General features: G+C 43.5%; 1 protein-coding gene across 7 annotated transcripts in view; it reads left to right on the top strand.

Moving 5' to 3' along the window:
* Nucleotides 1-23812, top strand: part of TRAF3 (TNF receptor associated factor 3) — a 120502-nt gene that overhangs the window by 10739 nt on the left and 85951 nt on the right. The window contains exon 1 of one of the 7 annotated variants that reach the window (XM_086708757.1): nt 18843-18863. The exons of the other annotated variants lie outside the window; for them this stretch is intronic. The gene's annotated coding sequence lies outside the window, so the exon portion shown is untranslated. Of the gene's footprint in view, nt 1-18842; nt 18864-23812 lie in introns of those variants that run through there. 7 annotated transcript variants of the gene reach the window in all.

Genomic DNA, 23812 nt, shown 5'->3' with positions numbered 1-23812 from the left:
TGTTCTTTCCTCATTAGGTGGTCTTGGTACCTTTGTTGGAAATCAGCTGGCCATAGATGTTTGAATCTATTTTTCAACTCTCAGTTCTGTTTTATCAGTCTGTATGTCTTTCCTTTTGCCAGTGGCACACTGTTCTGAATACTGTAGCTTTGTAGAAAGTTTTGAAGTAGTAAGAGAAGTATGAGTCTTTCAATTTTATTTTTCTTTTTCATTATTGCTTTAGCTACTTGAGACCCCTTGCAGCTTCATGTTAATTTGAGAATCAGTTTTTCTCTCGCTGCAAAAAGAGGTCGTTGGAATTTTGATAGGGATTGCATTGAATCTGTTTCGGGGAGTTGCCATTGTAACACTGCTAAGTGTTCGAATCCATGACTGTGGGTGTCTTTCTACTTATTTACATCTTTAATTTCTTTTAGCAAGATTTTGTAGTGTTAATGTATAAATCTACCTCCTTGGTTAAATTTATTCCCAGGTATTTTGTTCTTTTGGATGTTATTGTACACAGAATTGTTTCCTTAATTTTAAGATTTTTCATTGCTAGTGTATAAAAACACAATTGATTTTCGTGTGGTGACCATATACCCAGACTTTGCTGAATTTGGTTATTATTTTTCTAGTAGTTTTGGGGATTTTTTTAAAAGTGTTTTTAATGTTTGTTTATTGTGAGAGAGAGAGAATGAGCAAGCAGGGGAGGGACAGAGAGAGAGAGACAGACAGGCAGAGACAGTGAATCCCAAGCAGGCTGTGTGCTGTCAGTGCAGAACCCGATGCGGGGCTGGAACCCAAGAACTGTGAGATCATGACCTGAGCCGAAACCAGGAGTCGGACACTTAACCAAGCCACTCAGGTGCCCCAGGGGGGTTTTCCATGTATATAGATTTTCTATATATAGAATCATGTCATGTACAAATATCGTTTATCTTTTTCTTTCCTTTTATCCTTTTATTTCCTTTTTCTTGCCTAATTGCTCTGGCTAGCACTTTTACTAGAGTGTGGAACAGCAGTAGTGAAAGCAGACATCCTTATCTTGTTCCTGGTATCAGGGGAACGTTTACATACAATCTTTCACCATCGATTATGAAGTTAGGTGTGGGTTTTATTTCGTTTTTGTTTTTGTTTTAAAGAAATGCCCTTTTCATTTTAAGGACATTCTCTTCAATTCATAGTTGGCTGAGCATTGCATCATGAAAGGATGCTGATTTTTGTCAGATGCTTTCTGTGTTTCTATTGGTAGGATCATGTGGGTTTTTTCCCTCTTTATTCTGAGTGTGGTGTTTTACATTAATAGATTTCTGCATGTTGAACTACCTTTGCTTTCCTGGGATAAATCTCACCTTGTCCTGGTGTATAATCATCTTAATGTCTTGTTATATGTGATTTGCTCCTATTTTGTTGAGGTTTTTACATCTATATTCATAAGGGATATGGGTTTTTAGTTTTTTTGTGGTATCTTTGTCTGGCTTTTGTATCAGGTTACCAATTGCATTTTGACTGGACATCAGGCTTCTTCAGAATTTTGAAACCTGTCCTCTCTTCCATGTATAGAAAAATTTAGGAGATGGGGCGCCTGGGTGGCGCAGTCGGTTAAGCGTCCGACTTCAGCCAGGTCACGATCTCACGGTCCGGGAGTTCGAGCCCCGCGTCAGGCTCTGGGCTGATGGCTCAGAGCCTGGAGCCTGTTTCCGATTCTGTGTCTCCCTCTCTCTCTGCCCCTCCCCCGTTCATGCTCTGTCTCTCTCTGTCCCAAAAATAAATAAACGTTGAAAAAAAAAATTAAAAAAAAAGAAAAATTTAGGAGAGTTTTCAGGCAGACAGGATGACGATGATCATGCCACATACCTCCACAATACAAGGCTGCCCGTCATAGCTTATCACTGGGAAAATCCTGGCTGATACTACCACCATAACTCTGTGTCTACCAGTGGAGAATGAAGGAGGGGACACTATTCCTGATGCCAGGACAAGAGAGAGATGTGCCTGTCGCTTTGTGAAAAAGCCACAGATTGTTCCAGATAATGATAGTTGAATAACAAACTGCCCTAGGTATTAGTGACCTAAACCAGCAGTAATCTGTTATTAGATCTTATGGTTCTGTGGGTTGACCAGGCAGGGTTCAGCTGGGTGATTCTTCTGCTCTGTGTGGCATTAGCCAAGGTCACTCACTGGTGTTTATCTGGCGTCTGGTGTGGAGGTCCAGCATGGCTATGCTCCCATGACTGGATGGTTGGAAGGCCTAGCTTTTAGTGGTTCTTCCTTTCCATGTACTGTCAGGGCCTCTGCAGATGGCCTCTCTGCTAGGGTGGTCGGATTTCTTACATGACAGCCTAGGATTCCTACAATGAGTTTTTTAGGAGAGGAAGCAGAGGCTGACAGATTAGTGTTCGTGTTATTCCTACTATGTTCTATTGATCAAAGAACCTGCGAGGTACTCCCAGGTTTAGGGAGAGGAGACACATTGCTTATCTCTTGTTGAAAGGAGTGTCTGTTTGTGGCCATCTTTAAGCCACTGCACATGTTGTGGTTTGATTCCAGTGCTATCAACAGTGTATGTTGTGTATGCTTCATAAGACAGGCTTTTGTGGGCTAAAATGGAAACCCCAACTGCTGTGTTACCTGTTTTCTGTGAGAAAATGCATTCTATCTTCTGAACCAAGAATTCATGAATAAAATTTTGAAATACACCCATTCATAAAATGGTAATTCATAAAATGTAGTAAAATATATGTTTGGAGCACCTGGGTGGCTCAGTTGGTTAAGTGTCCAACTCGTGACTTCAGCTCAGGTCATGATCTCATGGTTCGTGGGTTTGAGCCCCACGTTGGGCTCTAAGCTGATAGCGTGGAGCCTGCTTGGAATTCTCTCTCTCCCTCTTTCTCTTTGTCCCTCCCACACTCACACTCACCCTCTCTCAAGTAAATTAAAAAATAACCATACACACAAACATTTAAAAAGTATGTTTTATTTACTTAATCAGCAGGAATCCTTGATCATCTGTCAGTTTTTCAAGTACAACTTTGGGTCTATATATTTTCCCTTCCTATTCATTCGTCTTAAAAATTACTTGAAAATTCACTTTCATTTTGAAGAGTATTATGGAGTTTAAGCTTATATCTCTCTCGGTTCTTTTTTTTTTTTTTAATTTTTTAATGTTTATTTAGTTTTGAGAGACAGAGAGAGATAGAGCATAAGTGGGGGAGGGGCAGAGAGAGAGGGAGAGACAGAATCTGAAGCAGCTCCAGGCTCTGAGCTGTCAGCACAGAGCCGGACACGGGGCTCGAACTCACGAACTGCGAGATCATGACCTGAGCCAAAATCAGATGCTCAACTGACTGAGCCACCCAGGTGCCCCATATCTCTCTCTGTTCTTAAAAAAAAGCTTCATTGAGAAAATATTAGTAAGCCTACATATCCTAAATTTCCTGTTGTTCACCCTAGATCATTCTAGTAAAACCCCTAGAGACTTATTAGAATTAAGTTACGGCTGTTTATGTAGAAAAGTGTGGGATAATTTGACAGCATGTGAGGAGGTGTGTATGCGTTAGTTGTAACATGGAAATCTCATTTTCTGTAAACTGTGCTTTCTCAGCCTTTCTCAGCTGATTGTTGCAACACTATTTGAGCAAGTAAATGTGATGAGGTCATAGAAGAGTGAGAGTGAATTTAAATAATGAAACAAGAAATCTGCCTCTGTATGGGGGCTGATGAGGGTGGAGAGGGAGGAGCTGTGTGAGTCGTGTCGTGTTCCCCCACGCGCCCGCTGCCTGCACCCGCACCCGCACCCGCACCGGAGCTCCCAGAGCCCCGCCTGCTACAGGGTTGTGATTCCAGTACCCCTGGCCAGGAGGCTGGCTTCCAGGTGAGCTTCCCAAGCTTACTGTGCCTTTGTTCCTCAACACCCGTCACTGCTGGGCATCTTACCTCCTGTCCAAAGTAGGCATGAATGAAGAGAGTCAGCGTCTTTATGGGTGATACACAGGAGTGACAGGTGCGTGAATTTTCAGGGAGTCCTGGGAGTTCCTGAGTCCCCTTCTGTCATGCCTGAGGTCAAGAGCCTGTGGTCTAGATGGCCTGAGCACTTTTACAGCGGTCAAATTTTTTTTTAATTTATTTTTAAAAAATTTATATCCAAATTAATTAGCATATAGTACAACGATGATTTCAGGAGTACATTCCTTCCTGCCCCTTACCCATTTAGCCCATCCACCCTCCCACAACCCCTCCAGTAACCCTCTGTTTGCTCTCCATATTTAAGAGTCTCTTATGTTTTGTCTCCCTCCCTACAGCAGTCAAGTTTTATACACACACACACACGCACACGTGTGTGCCACGCACATGCGGGCACGCCCATTCCTCATTCTGTTCTTTTTATGAACTCTGTAAGTGTGCTGACTTCTGGCATATCATCAAGGAAAGAATGATTACTCTCTGCAAATCTTTGGGGTTGCTGCTTTACCTTTTTCATTCACCATTACCTCCAAGATTCTCTACACCACATGTGGTGACTGTGGCCTGGGGGTGAGCAGCATAGGGGCTGGAGAAGGGTAATGAAACTAGAGGACTGGGGAGGGTGGAAAGCGAGACAGAGAGGATGGGGACAGGACAGCGGCATTTCACACAGTTGTTCATGTTGTCTGGCTCCCCTGTCCTGGTTCATGTAAACGAGGCATTTCTTTGTGTTAAGGTGAATTAAGATAGTTACCCTCGCTTTTTGTCTTACGGTTCTTGGGAACTGCATCAGGTTTTAGTCACTTATATATTTCACCTGAAACAGTTGTCTGTGAGGCCTCTTCATAGAGGTCCCAATTCTGCATATAGTAAAAGTCTCTTAAAACTTTGACATTCTGTTCTTCTAAGTGTAACACTACAAATGTGAAAGTTTCTAAATTACATAGAATGGGAGAAGGCAGGAAGAGTACTTGTTGGCAGCCAGAGGCTGGAAAGTTTGGGTAGAGCTGGTGGCCTCCCTGCGGTGGAGGGAAGAGATTTACGTAGGAGTCAGGGGCCTGCAGGCTAGGCCCCACCAGCCTTTGAGACCCTGAGCAAGTTCAACCTTTGAAACCCTATCTCCTTTCATGGCAGATAGGGATAATGGTGTCATGGCTGTTGTGAAGGTAAAATAATCAGCTTTAAAAAATTCACCAGAAACACAAAAGATGGTATTTAAGGTTAAAGGAACTTGCAGTTTTCAACCTGGAAAAGAGAAGATAGAGGATATGTCCATCAGACATCGACTGTTTCAGCGTGTATTTAGGTGGTCGGTATTTTTCTGCACGTTTTTGTTAAGTATATGTATAAGGAAGAGCAACATATAAATGAACACTGACCAAAGTCAGTTTAGTGCCGCAAACTTTTATAGAGATTTCATGGATGCCAGTCATGCTAGGTAGATATGCGTGCGTGATACTAAGTGAGACATTCTCTGTGTTCTCAAAAAATTCAGACTGTGCGTTTCAATCTAGAACATTATACTTTATGAAAGAGGCATGTATTAACCAGCTCAGGCTGTCATAACAAAGTACCACAGGCTGGTACAAAGGAATTTATCTCTCAGAGTTCTGGAGGCTCAAAGCCCAAGATGAGGTGCAGGCCAGTTCAGTTTCCGGTGAGGGCTCTCTTCTGGCTTGCAGATGGTTGCCATTTGACTGTGTCCTCACATGGTGGGGAGAGGGTGACAGGAAGCATGCTCTCTTCTGTCTCTTCTAGTGTTTATTTATTTATATTTGAGAGAGAGAGAGAGCACGGGAGGGGTAGAGAGAGGAAGACCCAGAATCGGAAGCAGGCTCCGGGCTCTGAGCTGTCAGCACAGAGCCCGATGAGGGGTTTGAACTCCATAACTGCGGGATCATGACCTGAGCCGAAATCGGATGCTTAACCAACTGAGCCACTCAGACGCCCTTCTACTGTCTCTTATTAGAGCCCGTAATTACCTCCCATAGGCCCATCTCCAGATGCCACCATAGTAGGGGTTAGAGTTCTGCCATATGAATTTTGAGGGGGCATAATTCAGACTGTATGTAGTATTCTGCCCCCCACCCCTCAAATTCATGTCCTTCTAACATGCAGAATATATGCATTCCATCTCAACAGCCCAAAAGTCTGTTAGTCCCAGTTATAACCTCTAAAGTCCAAAGGTTTACCTAGATGTCATCTAAATCAAATGTGGGTGAGACTCGAGGTATGATTCACCTTGAGACAAAATTCCTGTTCAGCTGTGAACCTGTGAAACCACTTCCAAAGTACAATGGTGGGGGCAGGCACAGGATAGCTGTTCCTGCTCCAAAAGCGAGAACTAGGAAAGAAGGACCGGATGGCAGGTCCAAAGCACTTCCACAACTTAGCAAGGCAAATTCCGTTAGATCTTAAGGCTTGAGAATAATCCTCTTTGGTTTGATTCCCTGCTTTCTGGATCCTTGGCAGTGAAGGTCGGCCCCTTCTCGGTTTGGGGTTGTGGTCCCAAGGCTCCAGGCAACTACTCTCTGGTCTATTGAAATCTAGGTGATGGCAGTCCCGAGAATCCCTGTATGGCCTGCAAAGCAATAGAACCCAAAGTGGGGGGTGGGGGGGTGCGTGTACGTGCAGGTTACAGGATGAGTGAGTAAGTCGGCAAGCTAATGCTCCAGTTGGAATAGGACTCTTGTTCAGTTTTCATGAGGGATTTTACCAAACTAGCCTCTCCAGAGAACTGACGGGGTGTTGCTGGCTGGAACGCATTCGTGTCGTACCAGAAATGGCCCTATAGTGGCAGTGGCAGATGGTGGCTGACTTAGAATTTTGGAAGCAGAATTTGAGTTCAGGTGGCATTAGGGGGCACATTTGCATTGTGGAAGGCCTGTTCCTGGTCCTCCTTTTTTTTTTTTTTTTTAATGTTTATTCATTTTTGAGAGGGACAGGCACAGTGCGAGTGGGGGGAGGGACAGAGAGAGAGGGAGACCCAGAATTGGAAGCAGGCTCCAGGCTCTGAGCTGTCAGCACAGAGCCCCGTGTGAAGCTTGAACTCACGAACCATGAGATCATGACCTGAGCCGAAGTCAGATACTTAACTGACTGAGCCACCCAGGCGCCCCTGTTCCTGGTCCTTCTTGATGGGTGTGTTCAGTGGAGGCCGGCAGACATCTGTGGGAGGAGCAGGCTGCTTGACCTGTAACGTCCCTTTCGATCTGAGGCTTCAGTGAGCATAACTTAAAATCCACAGCTTAATGGATGTGTGCAGATTCCACTCAGTTCATCAGTTCATACCGTCGTGTAGCCATGGCACAAAAGTTAGAACTTCTTTTCACGTAGTCTTCTAGTAAGTATTTGTTTCTGTCAAGCTGGCAGGCAGTGGCACCTCCTTGTTGCGCGCTGGTGCGTGGCCGTCCGGTAAGACTTGGCCTTTGGTGTGGTGAGTCTCGGGTTTCAGTGGTTTCGTGGGGAAGGGGGATGCCCACAGAGCCAGAGATGACTGGGATACTCCATCCCTAAGGCATTTAGTCACAGTTCCTGGTCACTGGCGGAAGCCTCCCAGACCCCCTGGCGGAGCACGGGGACTGCGCTGCAGCTCCTGACGGGGCTTGTGGGCTGCCTTCTCACGAGTCTTGCTTTAGCGTTGATTTCTTTTCTCTTAATGCTTTCATGTCAGCGGTTCTGAATCCCGGCTGCACATTACAGTTATTAGAGAGAAGCACAGAAGCTGGAGACCCAACTTCAGATGATTTCAGCCAGTTAAGACCCCAGAAATCAGATTAATGGTTATCTTTGTAGAGTCCCGAGGGGATGCTGACACCCAGTGTCAGCCAGGGCTGAGAGCCTGGGGTTTAGTGGAAGCAGCTCACTTCTTCCACAGAGGACGACTCCATCAGCGGCACCTTTGCACGTGCCTCGGAAATGCAGGATCACAGGCCCTCCCTCAGGCCTGCTGCTTCCCAGTCTGCACCCTGGTAGACTTTTCAGGGTTTCGGGATGGGCTTGCGCACGTGCGTTGAAGCCCCATGCAGGCTTCGGGCCAGAGAAGCAAGGTTCCAAAGCCTGCCTCTCCTCGGCTTGTGTGAACTTGAGCAAGTTTCTTGACCTTCCTGAGCCTCGGGTCCCTGCTCATGAAATGAGGACAGTAATGCAGGCACCCAGCTCCCAGCTGCGACTGGGAAGCCCCAGAGGGCGCCTCTGAAATGGAGTGGTCTCGTCATACATTCGGTGCCAAAACCTGAGCCGCGCTGATGTGATGCTACGCGTACTCTCTGCCCTACTTAGTATGAATATTCCTGCATTTCACTGCAGACTCTTGATGGATGTGTTTTCTTATGGGTGCTGTTCCCGACTTAACCGGGAGCATGAGTAGTACGTGATATACATACACAGCATTTCCTTCCTAAAACCCTCAAAACTCTACATTCTGAACACATCTGGCTTTGGTTTTGGATTAAGAGATTATGGAGCTGAGGAGATTCAGCCGATAGGTAGTTCGAGGGAGTCAGCATATACCATATTAACAGGTCAGGGTGTATGTAAAACTCCTGGCAGTTAGCAGACATCCAGCAAATGCAGCTATTAATTCCCTTGCAATGCCTCCATTTGTGTGTTTATACTCCCCATCTGGTTCCTTTGTTTTCCCAGCACCTTTATATTTGGCATACCAGACTTTATTCTTCCAATAATCCAGTATTTTCCATAAATCATAAGTAAATTGAATCTGCAGGTAAGTATCCATCATCCACCCTGTGCATGTATCTGGGCTGGACGTCACGGTAGTGGCAGTGTGCATATGACATGGTCCCTGCTGACCAAGAGCTTAGAAATTAGTCCTAGAAAGAGAAAATGTGGAAGGTTTTCTAAAAGAACCTATTTAATAACATTTCAAGCCAAGAGGCCTGGTCTGACCCCCTGGCAAGCTTTTATAGAGATGGTGGGATTCTGGCTTTTTTGTTTTTTAAGTCTATTTATTTATTTTGAGAAAGGCAGAGGGAGGGAGGGAGAGAGAATCCCAAGCAGGCTCTGAGCTGTCAGCACAGAGCCCGGCGTGGGGCTCGAACCCACGAACCGTGAGATCATGATCTGAGCCAAGATCAAGAGTTGGGAGGCCAAGCCACTGAGCCACCAGGTGCCCCGAGGGCGTGGGGTTCTTGTGGGTATGAAGGACCTTTATGCTGATAATGTTAGGTTTCTGCAGGGCGCTTGAGTGACTCCCGTCGGGTGAGCGTCAGACTCTTGATTTCCACTCAGGTTCCAGGGGCATGGGATTGAGCCCACATTGGGCTCTGTTTTGAACGTGGAGCCTGCTTGAGATTCTGTCTCCCTCTGCCTCTGTCCCCTGCTTGATCTCTCTAAAATAAAGATAAAAAATTTAGAATGATGGGCTCTTGGAATGTTAGTGCTCAACTTTTCACCCTCCAGTGCAGCCTGGTGCGGGGAGAGGGTGGTCCTGGGGGCAGTGTGGTGTGGTGGTTAAGGGTATGGACCCTGTAGCTCGGGCTCTCTCACAGCATTGTGGTTCTGGGCAGTCTCTGGTCTCTCTCAGCCTCTCTGTTGACGTTTCTAAATGTCTGATGACTGCTGTGTGTGCCACAGAAACATGCACAGATATAATTCTTGATTTGGAGTAGGTAACTCTATAAAGTTGGCTTTAAAATTTGGCTAAAAATTTGGAGACATGTTTACTTGTGTACGTTTATGAACAGCTCCCCCCTCCTCCTTGACTTATTTTTCACTGTGGAGACTTAGAATCTTGGTTTCTCTGAAATTCTTCAGGATTCCTTTGATCCATGACGGAGCTGGGTTAGGGAAATAATTGGGCTGGTTTCGATGCTCAGTAGTGGATGACAATCATCAGCGGTCCCAGGCTTCCCACCACGAGGCCCCCAGTGACAGAAGAGTGGACACGTGACTCACAAGTGCAGCATTCTGAGGCAGCCTGCTCTTTTTTCTTTTTCTTTTTTTTTTAAGTTTATTTATTTTGAGAGAGCGCACGAGCAAGTAGGGGTAGAGAGAGAGAGAATCCCAAGAGGGCTCTGTGCTGTCAGAGCCCAACGCGGGGCTTGATCCCACAAACTGCGACATGACCTGAGTGGAAATCAAGAGGTGGGTGCTTTACCTGCTGAGCCACCCAAGCGCCCCTGAAGCAGCCTGTTCTGAACACAGGGTTTTTGTGATCTGTTTTATCAGAAGTTAGCCTGAATTTTACATTTTGTTATATAGATTGTTCTAATGTTACAAACCTCTAAAAACCTATCAAAGTTCGCCCTCCAGGACAAGGAAATGTGCCACTTATTCTCATGGCGCCCTTGTATGCCACTGCCCTCTGAGAAGCACAAGAAGAGAGCAGAATCCGTTGTTGAAATTGACACACCTTTAATCCCTTAATTACTCGTCCTCAGGTTTTTTTGTTTTTTGTTTTTGGCCCTTAAGGGTGTATTTGCTCCACATGTATATTTGGTGCCTTTTGGTTTAGATAATTTAGGTAATTGGCAACTAGTTTTGATCTTACTATCAAAAATTTTGCTCTGGATTCCATCATCACCAGTCCTATCCGGGGCATTTGGAAGGCCGAGAGACTCACTGGATGCGCACCCTGCGTGTGAATGTTCTGAGATGGGTAGGAAAAAGGTACGACCTCAAAAGCTCTGCGGTCAACTGATGTGGAAATCTGATACTACAAATGTTTCCAGTGATTTCAAGCGTGTAACACTTACTAACATTTTTGTTGAGAGCAATGTGCATAAAAACAGTGATAGGTGGAAGAGAATGCCCACATGAGACTGTAGCTGCTCTTAGTCCATGAATTCTGTGGTGCTTGAAGCCCCTTTGGTGGGACAAGTAGCCCCCAGACAACGGACAAGCCCTCCTCAAGGATGTTTTGGGGCCTGAAGCCATAACTGCCCAAGGTTTCCGTTGGCCTCTACCCCGGCCGATGAGCACGGAGACCTGAGGAGGTACCAGGGAGCTGCGTGCATTCAGCCACTTTTGTGGTTCGACCCAGTCTTCCACACGTAAGAACAACTCTACAAGGCCGTGTTTTTGTGTGTGTCCTAAAGGGCTTTGGTCAGTGCAGGCATTTTTTTACCCGCAGGATCTCCATTCATCCTGTAGAAATGGAGAGGCTTGGTAATAAGTTCCCTCATCTGGGGTGTGAGGCAGTCCTTCCAGAGATTCTCACGTTTAGACCTAGATTCCCTCCAGAGGAAATGTTAGCATTTCTTGATGTCATGGTTCAGAACCCTACCAGGATGGTTTGTGCGCCTGTGTAAGTACCTGTTTTGCTTTCGGTTTCACTATAGGATGTAATTTGGGCCAGTTATTTTTAAGTGAGTATTTTTAGAATTTGATCCATTTCCTTGATTGCATTAATAATAGGAAAAGACCACGTGGTCTCTGGGATAATGGTTCTCAATGGGGGGGGGGGCAATTTTGTCTCCTAGGGGACATTTGGCAATGCCCAGAAACTTGCTGAGGGGTAGGTGGGTGGGGAATGCTACTGATATCTAGTGAGTGCAGGCCAGGATGCTGTAAATGTCCTACAATGCCCAGGACATCCCCCCATGATGGAATTATCTGGCCTAAATCGTCAGTAGTGCTAAGGTTGTGAGACTTGGTGTAGACGTTCAGAGGTGTTTTTTTCTTGATTTCCAGGGGATGTATGACTATTCAGATTTAATATTTTTGCAAGGTGAGATACTTTCTATAAAAATTCAATCTTTAGTCATTGAATGAGATCTTAAGGAGTAAAAAAAAATCTTTTTAACACAGTGAGGTTCTACTGGAAGTATGTATTAAAGTCAGCAGAGGGAACTGGGAGGTCAGAGTGCCTTGGACAGAAGCCCAAATGTCCATCAGTCCGTTTCAATAAACCCTTCGTGAGATATCACAGTTTACATTGAAACTGGTTGGCAGGATGGGAATTTTTGAGAAGGTACCATTAGAAAAATAAAAGAATTTTCCAGTTGTGGTTCCCAGGTTCCCCAGACTTGTCTTTAACTGCTTGGGATCCTCTTTCTCCCTCTCTCTCTGCTCCTCTCCTGCTGGCTCTCTCTCTCAAAATAAATAAACATTAAAAAAATTTTTTTAAAAAAAAGAAAGTTCATCTAATCGAACATAAACCAAGGAGGTTCACCCCTCTAACTCCAGGCAGTCTTCATGTGTTCAGGGGCTTTAGCCCCATGTATTTCCTTAAAAACCGTTGACTGAGTTCCCAGTGTGTGTGAGACACTGTTCTAAGTGCCAGGGAAACAGCAGGACACCATGCAGGCAGCTTCCCGCTGTCATGAAGCCTGTATGGTAAGGCAGGGCTGGAGGACAGACAGGGAAGTGCATATGCTGGTTCCAGAACGGAGCAGGATGGGTGGGAAGGGGGTGAGTCGAGAGCGGAGCCCTTGATGTAGCTGGCCTTGGAGGAGCTTGCTTAGGAGGGCCTGGCAGGAGGAGGCATTCTGTCCGCGAGTCCCGAGCAGGAGTGATCAGACACAACTGAGGCTACTTGTTCTCACATGATTGTCACCTAGCCTGTCCCCAAGAACTCTTGATCCTTTCTACCCACATTCAGTTGCTTAAACCAGATCACTGGGGAGCATTCCTTGATCCCTCTCCATGCCTCCGGTCTGTGGCACTCAATCCTGCATCCTGCTTTTCCACGCCTCCCTGGTCCCCAGCCAGCTCTGGGCCTCTTGCCGGTGCTGGTGGCCCCTGACTGGTCTCTCCACTTGCCCCAGGTCACTCCAGGTCACTCCCCCCCCCCCCCCCCCCCCCGCATAGCTGTCACTGAAGCCTTTTAGAAATGTAGGTTACCTCCCTCCCTTCACTGAAAACCCTTCAGTGGCTTCCCACTGCACCCGGAAAATACAGCATCCCTCCTCAGCAAGGCTCTGCGCTGCCCTTCCTGCCTGAGCTCCAGACGCTGTAGCCTTCCCGTGGGCCTCTTCCCAGAAGAACTTGCCTGCCCACGGGTAGTGTCCGTTCTCCTCTGGACTGGGGCCTGCCCTGCCTGTGCGTTCTTCCCTCTGCCTCCCTGCCCCTCCACTCTCGAGTGCCGATTCCTGTTGCCTTGTTTCCCGCAGGCGCCCTCAGGTGTCCATGCAGTGCTGTGTCCTTTTATGTTGGCCGTCTTTGGTTGAGAAATCACTCACCTGGCTGCATGTCAAGAGGAGGAGGAGTGGGTGATTCACAGGGACCCACCCTCCTTCCTGCAGAGTTGGGGTTTTTGCATAGGGGATTTTTCTGTCAGTTATTTTTTCCTCACCTTTTGGAGTATTAAAAGAGCGGAGGCAGTAGGGTGTGTGTGAGGGGGGCAGTGACCACGCCCCCTGGGAGTTCTCTGATTCCTGGGGCTGGCGTCTGTTCCACCCTGCTCTCACAGAGCGCAGACCGACACGTATGTACTGGTTTTATTAGTTAGCTTTTAAAGCAAAGCGTGGTAGGTTAGTAGGTCTTTGTTATTACAGAAAAGGAAATGGAAAACTAGTGCCACAGTTTGGCATAATTATTCCAGCATGCAAATCGGTGTGGAAGGAAGTCAAGGTAATGTACCTCTATGCTCTGCCGGTCCTTGACAGGTCTGAAATAAAGTTTGTCAGATACGGAAGAATGCATACTCCAGGTATTTATAATTGAATAGTAGTGTATTTACTTGGCCCAGTTGTTTGGATGAGCAGGATCTAGGAAGTGGGCACAAAGAGTCCATTTGTCCTTGTCCCTTATGTGCCACAGGCTGATGCTGGAGAATTCTTAAGTTTCCAAGTAGAAAATGAATATGAAAGAAGGCTCACACTAATCAGGAGTTAAGAGGGATTCCCAGATGGCCTCTAAGGGAAGGAAATGTCTTAGAAGTTATTTGAAATGATTTGTTGGTGACAGAGAAACTTCTGAATTTGTCTGGCAGGTGGATCCCAGACATAGAGCCATGTTACAAGAAGTAATAAGCTGGAAAAAAAAAGTAATAAGCTGGAAATACTGAAAATACGTTGTCCTAAAGAGAGAAAAATACATCTTAACAGCTGAATGTTGTTTCTAGAAAAATTGGAGTCCTAGTCTCAACTTTGATTGTCTTGAGCTTGCTCATGAGATTGGGTTTTTTTAAGCTTACATATCTCCTGGAAACTGAATTTATAGCCTGTGAGAATTATTTTTATGTTCTACAGTAGAATCTTTTTTTTTTTAAATAGGTAATTTTTTATTAGGAACATTTTACTATTTAGAGGACTACTACAATAATCATTAGGTGGACTGAACAGTAATTGCTAGGCTACCTGTCAAGGGTACACATTTTTTTTTTTATTATTATTTATTTTTAATTTTATTTTTTATTTTTTAAAATTTACATCCAAATTAGCATATAGTGCAACAATGATTTCAGAAGTAGATTCCTTAGTGCACCTTACCCATTTAGCCCATCCCCCTCCCACAACCCCTCTTGTAACCTTCAATTTGTTCTCCATATTTATGAGTCTCTAATGTTTTGTCTCCCTCCCTGTTTTTATATATTATTTTTGTTTCCCTTCCCTTATGTTCATTGGTTTTGTCTCTTAAAGTCCTCATATGAGTGAAGTCATATGATATTTGTCTTTCTCTGACTAATTTCACTTAGCATAATACCCTCCAGTTCCATCCACGTAGTTGCACGTGGCCAGATTTCATTCGTTTTGTTTGCCAAGTAATACGCCATTGTATATATACATACACCACATCTTCTTTAGCCATTCATCCATCGATGGACATTTGGGCTCTTTCCATATGTTGGCTATTGTTGATATTGCTGCTATAAACATGAGGGTGCATGTGTCCTTTCGAAACAGCACACCTGTATCCCGTGGGTAAATGCTTAGTGGTGCAATTGCTGGGGTGTACGGTGGTTCTATTTTTAGTTTTTTGAGAAACCTTCACGCTGTTTTCCAGAGTGGCTGCACCAGCTTGCTTTCCCACCAACAATGCAGAAGAGATGCTCTTTCTCCGCATCCTCGCCGACATCTGTTGTTGCCTGAGTTGTTAATGTTAGCCCTTCTGACAAGTGTGAGGTGGTATCTCACGGTGGTTTTGATTTGTATTTCCCTGATGATGAGTGATGTTGAGCATTTTTTCATGTGTCGGTTGACCGTCTGTATGTCTTTTTGGAGAAGTGTCTATTCATGTCTTCTGCCCATTTCTTCACTGGATTATTTGTTTTTTGGGTGTTGAGTTTGATAAGTTCTTTGTAGATTTTGGATACTAACCCTTTATCTGATATATCATTTGCAAATATCTTCTCCCATTCTGTTGGTTGCCTTTTAGTTTTGCTGATTGTTTCCTTTGCTGTGCAGAAGCTTTTTATTTTGATGAGGTCCCAGTAGTTCATTTTTGTATAGTACAGTCTTTTATGGCATAGAATTTTAAAGACCTGTGTGGACGAGAACAGGTCTTTGAAGGGAAACCTCAGTTTGGCTTAGAAAAGTTCTTCTGGGGCGCCTGGGTGGTGCAGTCGGTTAAATATCCGGCTCTTGATTTCAGCTCAGGTCATGATCTCAACGGTTGGTGAATTTGAGCCCCTCATTGGGCTCTGTGCTGATAGCACGGAGCCTGCTTGGGATCCTCTTTCTCCCTCTCTCTCTGCTCCTCTCCTGCTGACTCTTTCTCTCAAAATAAATAAACGTTAAAATTTTTTTTTTTAAAAAGATAGGTTCATCTGATGGAACATAAACCAAGGAGGTTCACCCGTCTAACTCCCGACAGTCTTCATGTGTTCAGGAAGCTCATCAGAAATCTGCTTTACCAAAAACAAGTTGTTTGGCTACTTGTGATGGAAAATGTTTAAATAAGTGATTTGAAGTTTAACACACTGTACTTAAAAGCAATCAGTTTAAAAGCTTCATGGATGAAGTGCTTTACATGTAGTTGTGGTATATAGTAGGTGACATAGAGAGTAGATTTTTTTTTTTTTTTTTTTTTTGCCTTCAAAGAACATGCAGTCTGAGGAGGGGCAGACAGACGGTACACATGAGCTTAGATAAGGCAGAATGGTGCAGAGAGTGTAGTAGAGTAATAGTGTTAGTAATCATGGCAGAAGTAGAGGCAGAAGCAGCATAGAATGGGACCTCAGATCACAACATGGGAGTGATGGTTTTTAAAGCAGAGGTTGGCACACTACTGGTCTAAGGACATTTTTTATGTTTTTAGAGGGTTGTACAAATAAGCAAAGAAGAAACTTATGTAACACAGACCATCAGTGGCCCATGGAGCCTAAAATGTTTATTATCTGGCCCTTTGCAGAAGAAGGTTGGCTGACTCTTGGCTTAAGGGGTCAGGAAATACTTCACAAAAACTAAAATTCAAGGGTCCCTGGGTGGCTCGGGTCACGATCCCAGGTTCATGTGATTCAGCTCCATGTCAGGCTCTGCGCTGAGCACGGAGCCTGCTTGGGATCCCCCCACCCGATCCCCCAGCTCGTGCATGTGTTCTCTCCCTAAAAACAAAAAACAAACACACAAAAATCCACTAAAATTTGAACTGGTATTTTATAGGATAAAAATAATATTTTGATTTTCAGGGTGGCAAGGTTGAGGGTAGGGGTGTTGCCGTGGAAGGGCCAAAGGTGACAGAAAAGACGGGGCTGAGGGGGTGCAAAAGTCCTACTATGGGTTGGGGAGAGCTTAGGGCTTAAGGTGGGCTGAGTATGTGGGGACTGGGGGACCGAGCGGAAACCATCACAGGTCATCTTAAATAACAACAGTTCTGAAGTGAGACATGAACCATCAAAAATTTTTGAGTGGGAGACTGTCAGTGTCATAAGTAGTTAGTTGTGAGAAATTGAGGTAAAGATCCCATTTTTTTCTGAGATATGCTCTCTTGAACTGTAAACTGATTCTTTACAAGTGATTGTATTGCTTACCAGGCCATTGGCTCTATGGTGCTTGTCGTGCAGATTCCTAGTTTAAGGCTGAAGATCGGTTGACCGTTTCTCATGCTTATTTATTTACATTTTCTCAGCAGTGGAGAACATTTTTGAAATCTTCATACTCCTGTAAATTGAGGAACTTGAGAGAATCTCTAAAAAGGTAGAAAAATTCTTGCTGAAGTCAGTAATTGTATTTCAGCTGTTAAATTTCTTCACAGAGAATTTAAAGTTTGTATACTACATCAAAATCAGTTCAGCTAGTTGTGGTTGTTCTTTGAGAGGTAAAATGTAGAAAAGATGCTCTGAAGCCAGTAGACATTCTGGATTCCCAGTGACAATCTCTCTGAAGACAGAAGAACCTTTACAGTAACCTGTTTCCAAAAGGGGATCTCCCAGGAGAAAGCTGTGTAACAGTATCCTACCTTCATAAGTGTATATACCCAGAGAAAATGCGTGAAGATAAAGAAAATAAACTTTTCCATTATGCCCCCAGTATGAACATTTTGAGTCTTTTTTTCAGTATGTACACCCTTAGATCGTTTCATGAGAATTGAGTCCTGTATGTTATACACTTTGTACCTTGTGGTAGAGTGAGGTGTGGCCTGATAGTTGAGGGGGATGCTGAATTACTGTGTTCCTGTGGTTCTCCCTAGAGCCTCCTTGCTCTCCGTTTTGGTTCTCTTCTGAGCAGATGAGGGGCGCTGTGCTGATCCTAAAGTCTCACCAGCAGGGAACCATCGTCACGTGACTATTTTTTGCAGAAGTCAGAACCCTAGTCTCAGGGTGCGAAGGTGATGAAGGCCTTCATTCAAACCTCTTGATTTTTTTTTTTAACATTTATTTTTGAGAGAGAGAAAGAGAGAGAGAGAGAGAGATAACAGGCAGGGGAAGGGCAGAGAGAGAGGGAGACACAGAATCCAAAGCAGGCTCCAGGCTCTGAGCTGTCAGCACAGAGCCCAGTGCGGGGCTGGAACTCATGGACCGTGAGATCATGAGCTGAGCCAAAGTCAGATGCTTAACCAGTTGACTGAGCCACCTAGGTGCCCCTAAACCTCTTGATTTGATTCGTGGCTTCACCCAAAGTTGCCCAGATGGACCAACATTGTGAAGAGGGTACTGTTCCAGTTAAATAGTGGTTGCCTTTTCGAACTGAGTCCTTTACCTGGGTCATCCCTGAGGACTCCTGACCAGTCCTGGGAGGTCAGAGTCCCACGTGACCCCCACCCCACCCACCCAGGCCTGTCCATCCAGAGTCTCCCTCTCCACCTTGCCCCTGAGAGTTACCATGGTCTCTGGGCACAGCCACCACCCTTAGTGGGGCTGTGTGGCTCCCTTTCCCTTCAGTGGGAGATTGGCCCCCTCAGTATTAGCAATGAACATATGGGGCCCTGTGGACTTCACTTCAGAGGACAGTCACCCACACAACCGGCACCTGCTTACATTTGCCCTCTCATGAGGAGCTTTCCAGGAACCATACTGCCCCCATGCCAGAATTTTAGTGTCCCGGAAGGAGGGGAGTGTGTGTGTGTGTGTGTGTGAGTGTGTGTGTGTGTGTGTGTGTGTGTGTGTGTGTGTGTGTCTTCATTTGTTTTAAGGAAAAAGCCAATGTGTTCGTGGTAGGATAGAGAAAATGCAAGTGTTTCCCATTGCCTCACCACGGTTGATATTTTGGTGTGTATCATTCATCTCTTTTTTGGACCACAATTTTATGCATTTAAAAAAATAGGAATATATTTTAATAGAAAAATAGGAACTGAGCACCTGGGTGGCTCATTCGGTTGAGCGTCCAACTTTGGCTCACGATTGCATGGTTTGTGAGTTCAAGCCCTGCGTCAGGCTCTGTGCTGACAGCTCAGAGCCCGGAGCCTGCTTCGGATCCTGTGTCTCCCTCTCTCTCTGCCCCTCCCCTGCTCACACTCTGTCTCTTTCTCTCTCTCAAAAATAAATACACATTAAAAAAAAAAGGAATGCTTCTTTTCAGTTACAGGAAAATCGTATTAATAGGCAAAACCAAAGAAGAAAAATACAAAGGAATAAGGTAAGTATACTCACTCTTGCCTTATTTTATTTTATTTTATTCTATTTTATTTTTAAATTTACATCCAAATTAGTTAACATATAGTGCAACAATGATTTCAGAAGTAGATTCCTTAGTGCCCCTTACCCATTTAGCCCATCCCCCTCCCACAACCCCTCCCGTAACCCTCAGTTTGTTCTCCATATTTATGAGTCTCTGATGTTTTGTTCCCCCTCCCTGTTTTTATATTATTTTTGTTTCCCTTGCCTTATGTTCATCGGTTTTGTCTCTTAAAGTCCTCATATGAGTGAAGTCATAGGACTTTTGTTTTTCTCTGACTGACTCATTTCACTTAGCATAATACCCTGCAGTTCCATCCATATAGTTGCAAATGGCAAGGTTTCACTCTTTTTGATTGCCAAGTAATACTCCATTGTATATATATACCACATTTTCTTTATCCATTCATTTATCGATGGACATTTGGGCTCTTTCCATACTTTATATAGCCAACAATATGGCTATTGTTGGTAGTGCTGCCATAAACATGGGAGTGCATGTGCCCCTTCGAAACAGCACACCTGTATCCTGTGGATAATGCCTAGTAGTGCAGTTGCGGGTCATAGGGTAGTTCTATTTTTTAGTTTTTTGAGGAACCTCCATACTGTTTTCCAGAGTGGCTGCACCAGCTTGCATTCCCAACTCTTGCCTCTTTTATTGAACATAATATGTAAGTCTGAGCCAGGACAATTAGACAAGAAAAAGAAAGAAAAGATATTCAGATTGGAAAGGAAGAAGTAAAATTCACTACTTGCAGATGACACGATATACATAGAAAACCCTATGGACTCCAGCAAAAAACTATTAGAACTAATAAATGAATTCAGTAAAGTTTCAGGATGCAAGATCAATATAAGAAAGTTGTGTTTCTGGACACTAATAACAAACTATCAGAGAAATAAAGAAAATGATACCATTTGCAGTTGCATCAAAAAAGAATGATGGGGTGCCTCAGTGGCTCAATCGGTTGAGCATACGACTTTTGATTTTAGCTCCAGTCATGATCCCAGGATTGTGGGATCAAGCCCCACGTCGGGCTCAGTACCGAGTGTGGAGCCTACTTAAGATTCTCTCCCCCTTTCTCTCTCCCTCGCCCTCTCTCTCTCTCTCCCTCTCCTGCCCTCCCTTGTTTCCCTCTCCCGCCCTCCCTTATTTCCTCCTCCCTCCCTCCCTCTCTCTCCCTCTGCCCCTCTCTTCCCACTCATGCTCTCTTTCTCAAAAAAAAAAAAAAAAAAAGAATGAAATACTGGGGAATGTCTAACCAAGAAGGTGGAAGACCTGTACACTGAAAACTACAAGACGTTAATGGAAGAATTGAAGAAGCCACAAAAAAATGGAAAAATATTCCATGCTTATAGATTGGAAGAATCAATATTGTTAAAATGTCTATACTACCCAAAGCAATCTGCAGATTCAGTGCATTTCCTATCAAAATTCCAGTGACATTTTTCAAAGAACTAGAACAAATAATCCTAAAATTTGTGTGGAATTACAAAAAAACTGAAAAGCCAAAGTGGTCTTGAGAAAGAACAAAGCTGGAGGCAGTATGCTCCTTGATTTCAAACTATACTACAAAGCCATAGTAACTGAAACAGTATGATATCAGCATCAAAAAAAAAAAAAAAAAAAAAAAAGATACGCAAATCAGTGAAACAGAAGAGTGAGCCCAGAAATAAACCCACGCGTATATATGGTTGGTTAATTTACCACAAAGGAGCCAAGAATATACTATGGGGAAAGGACAATCTTTTCAGTAAATGGTGCTGGGAAAACCGGACCACTATCTCCTGCCATACGCAAAACTGAAAACATGTTGAAGGCTTGAACATAAGACCTGAAACCGTAAAACTAGAAGAAAACACAGGCAGTAAGCTCCTTGACATTGGTCTTGGTGACGAGTTTTTAAATCTGACCCCAAAAGCAAAAGTGAATAAGTGGGACTGTATCACACTAAAAAGCTTCTGCACGGCAACAGAGCAACCATCAACAAAATGAAAAGGCAGCCTACTGAATGGGAGAAATATTTGCCAGTTCTGTATCTGATAAGGGACTAACAGCCAAAATATATAAATAACTCCTACAACGCAATACCAAAAAAAACCCCCAAAACCCCAAAACCAAAAAACCCCCAAACAATCTGATTTAAAAATGGGCAGAGGATCTGAATAGACATTTTTTCCAAAAAAGACATACAAATGGCCAACAGGTATATGAAAAGATGCTCAACCTCATTAATCGTCAGGGAAATGCAAATCAAAACCACAATGAAATGTCATCTCACACTTGATAGAGTGGCTAATCTCAAAAAGACAAATCATAAGTGTTGACAAGGGTGTGGAGAAGAGAACCCTTGCGCACCATCGGCGGAGTTGTAAGTTGGGACAGTCCCTATGGAAAATCATGTATGGACTCGCCAGATGATGAGAACTGCTGTATGATCCCGCAGTTCCACACGCAGTGGAATCTTCTTCAGCCACAAAAAAGAATGGAATCTTGGCATTTGCAACAACACGGATGGACCTTGAGGGCGTTATGCTATGAGAAGTCAGAGAAAGACGAAAACCGTTATCATTTCTCTTATATGTGGAATCTGAAAAAAAAAAATAAGCTTGGGGCGCCTGGGTGGCTCAGTCGGTTAAGTGGCTGACTCTTGATTTTGGCTCAGGTCCTGAGCTCGAGCCCTGCATCGGGCTCTGTGCTGTTAGTGCAGAGCTGCTTGGGATTCTCTCTCTCCCTCCCTCTCTGCCCCTCCTTTGCTCTCAAAATAAATAAACTTAAAAAAAAGAGAACAGATTGGTGGAAGTATAGTGCATTATTGACTGACACCTGAAAATAGCTTATTTTTGTCTAGGAATTTGTGACCATCTCCTATAAAAAAATCAAAAAGGGGCGCCTGGGTGGCGCAGTCGGTTGAGCGTCCAACTTCAGCCAGGTCACGATCTCGCGGTCCGTGAGTTCAAGCCCCGCGTCGGGCTCTGGGCTGATGGCTCAGAGCCTGGAGCCTGTTTCCGATTCTGTGTCTCCCTCTCTCTCTGCCCCTCCCCCGTTCATGCTCTGTCTCTCTCTGTCCCAAAAATAAAAATAAAAACGTTGAAAAAAAAATTAAAAAAAAAATAAATCAAAAAGATGAAAAATAGAAATAAGATCCTGTCTTCTCAGATCACCACTGTACGTGCTCTTCTAAGCCATTTTGGGGGCACATGTATATATTTTTCTATAAAGGTAGCTTTATTTTAAATAATACCGCTTTATAATTTGCTTTTTAAAATAGTAACTTTATTGAGATTTAATTCAGACATAATATTCACCATTTTAAAGTGTACAGTCCAGTCATTTTTAGTATATTAAAGAATTTTGCAGTGATCACCACTTTCTAATTTTAGAACATTTTATCATCCCAGAAAAAAAACTTTGTACCCATTAGCTGTCACTTCCCATTCTTCCCTGTTCCCAATCCTAGGCAGTCAGTAATCGACTTTCTGTTTCCATTGATTTGCCATTTCTGGAAATTCATACAAGTAGAATCATGTAGCGTGTGGTGTTCTGCAGCTGACTTCATTCACATAGCATAATGTTCTCAAGGTTCATTCGTGTTGTAGCATGTATCAGTGATTACTTTTTATAGGGAAATAATATTCCATTGTATGGATAAACCACTTTTTTTTTAATCTGTTGTATATATTGCTGGTCATATGGTAACTCTTTATTTAATATTTTGAGTTACGGCCAGACTGTCAAAGCAGCTGAGACATTTTACATTTCCATCAGCAATGTATGAGAGTTCCAGTTTCTTCACATCTTCACCAACACTGGTTACTGTCCATCGTTTATTTTCTTTTAGCCATCCTAGTGGTTTCTCATTGTGGTTTTGATTTGCATTTCTGTAATGACTAATGATGTTAAGCATCCTTTCATGTGTTTATTGACCATTTAGGTATCTTCCTTGGAAAAATGTGTATTCGTATCCTATGCCCATTTTTAAAATCAGGTTGTCTTTTTGTTATTGAGTTATAAGAGTTTTTTACATATTCTGGATACAATTTCTTTATCAGTATATGACTTGTAAGTATTTTCTCAATTTTCTCCACATTCTTTGGGTTATCCTTTCACTTTCCTGATGGTCACCTTTGATGGAAAAGAGTTCTTAATTTTGGTGACATCCACATTGTCTATTTTTTCTTTTGTTGCTTTTGCTTTTGGGGTCATATCTAAGAAACCACTGCCTCATCGAAGGTCATGAAGATATATACCTACTTTCTTCTAAGATTCTTAATAGTTTCAGCTTGTACTTTCAGCCTGAGATTCATTTTGAGTTAATCTTTGTATATGGTCTGGGGTTGTGGTCTAGCTTTATTCTTTTGTGTGTGGATATCTAGTTGTCCATTAGCTGAAAAGGCTACTCTTTCCTCATTGAGTGGTCTTGGTACCCTTGTCAAAGATTAATTGACCGCAAATGTAAGGGTTTATTTTTGGACTCTAAATTCGATTTCTGTCTATCTGTATGTCTATCATTATGTCAGTACTGTCTTGATTACTTAGGTTGGTAAGAAGTTTGAAATTGGGAGTTGTGAATACTCCAAATTTGTTCTTCTTTTTCAAGATTGTTTTGTCTATTCTGAGTCCATTGCACCCCCTATGCATTTAAAGATCAGTTTGTCAGTTTCTGCAAAATACAATTTTCTTTTATTATACCGTGAACATTTTCCATTTTCTTAGTCTGTAATTGTGCTATTCAGTACAGTAGCCATGATACATACATGTGGCTGGTGAGCATGTGAAATGTGGCCAGTCCAGATTGATGTGTGCTGTAAATATAAATTAACACCTGGTTATGAAGAGTTAGTATGAAAAAAAAAAGACCACAGAATATCTCATTAATAATTTTTAATGAATTAATAATTTTGTGAATG

This window comes from Puma concolor, chromosome B3 (assembly GCF_028749965.1).
Source record: "Puma concolor isolate L17-30 chromosome B3, mPumCon1.1.hap2, whole genome shotgun sequence".
Lineage (NCBI taxonomy): Eukaryota > Metazoa > Chordata > Mammalia > Carnivora > Felidae > Puma > Puma concolor.
The sequence above is the reverse complement of the archived record's forward strand: the minus strand, read 5'-3'. Positions and strand labels throughout refer to the sequence as shown.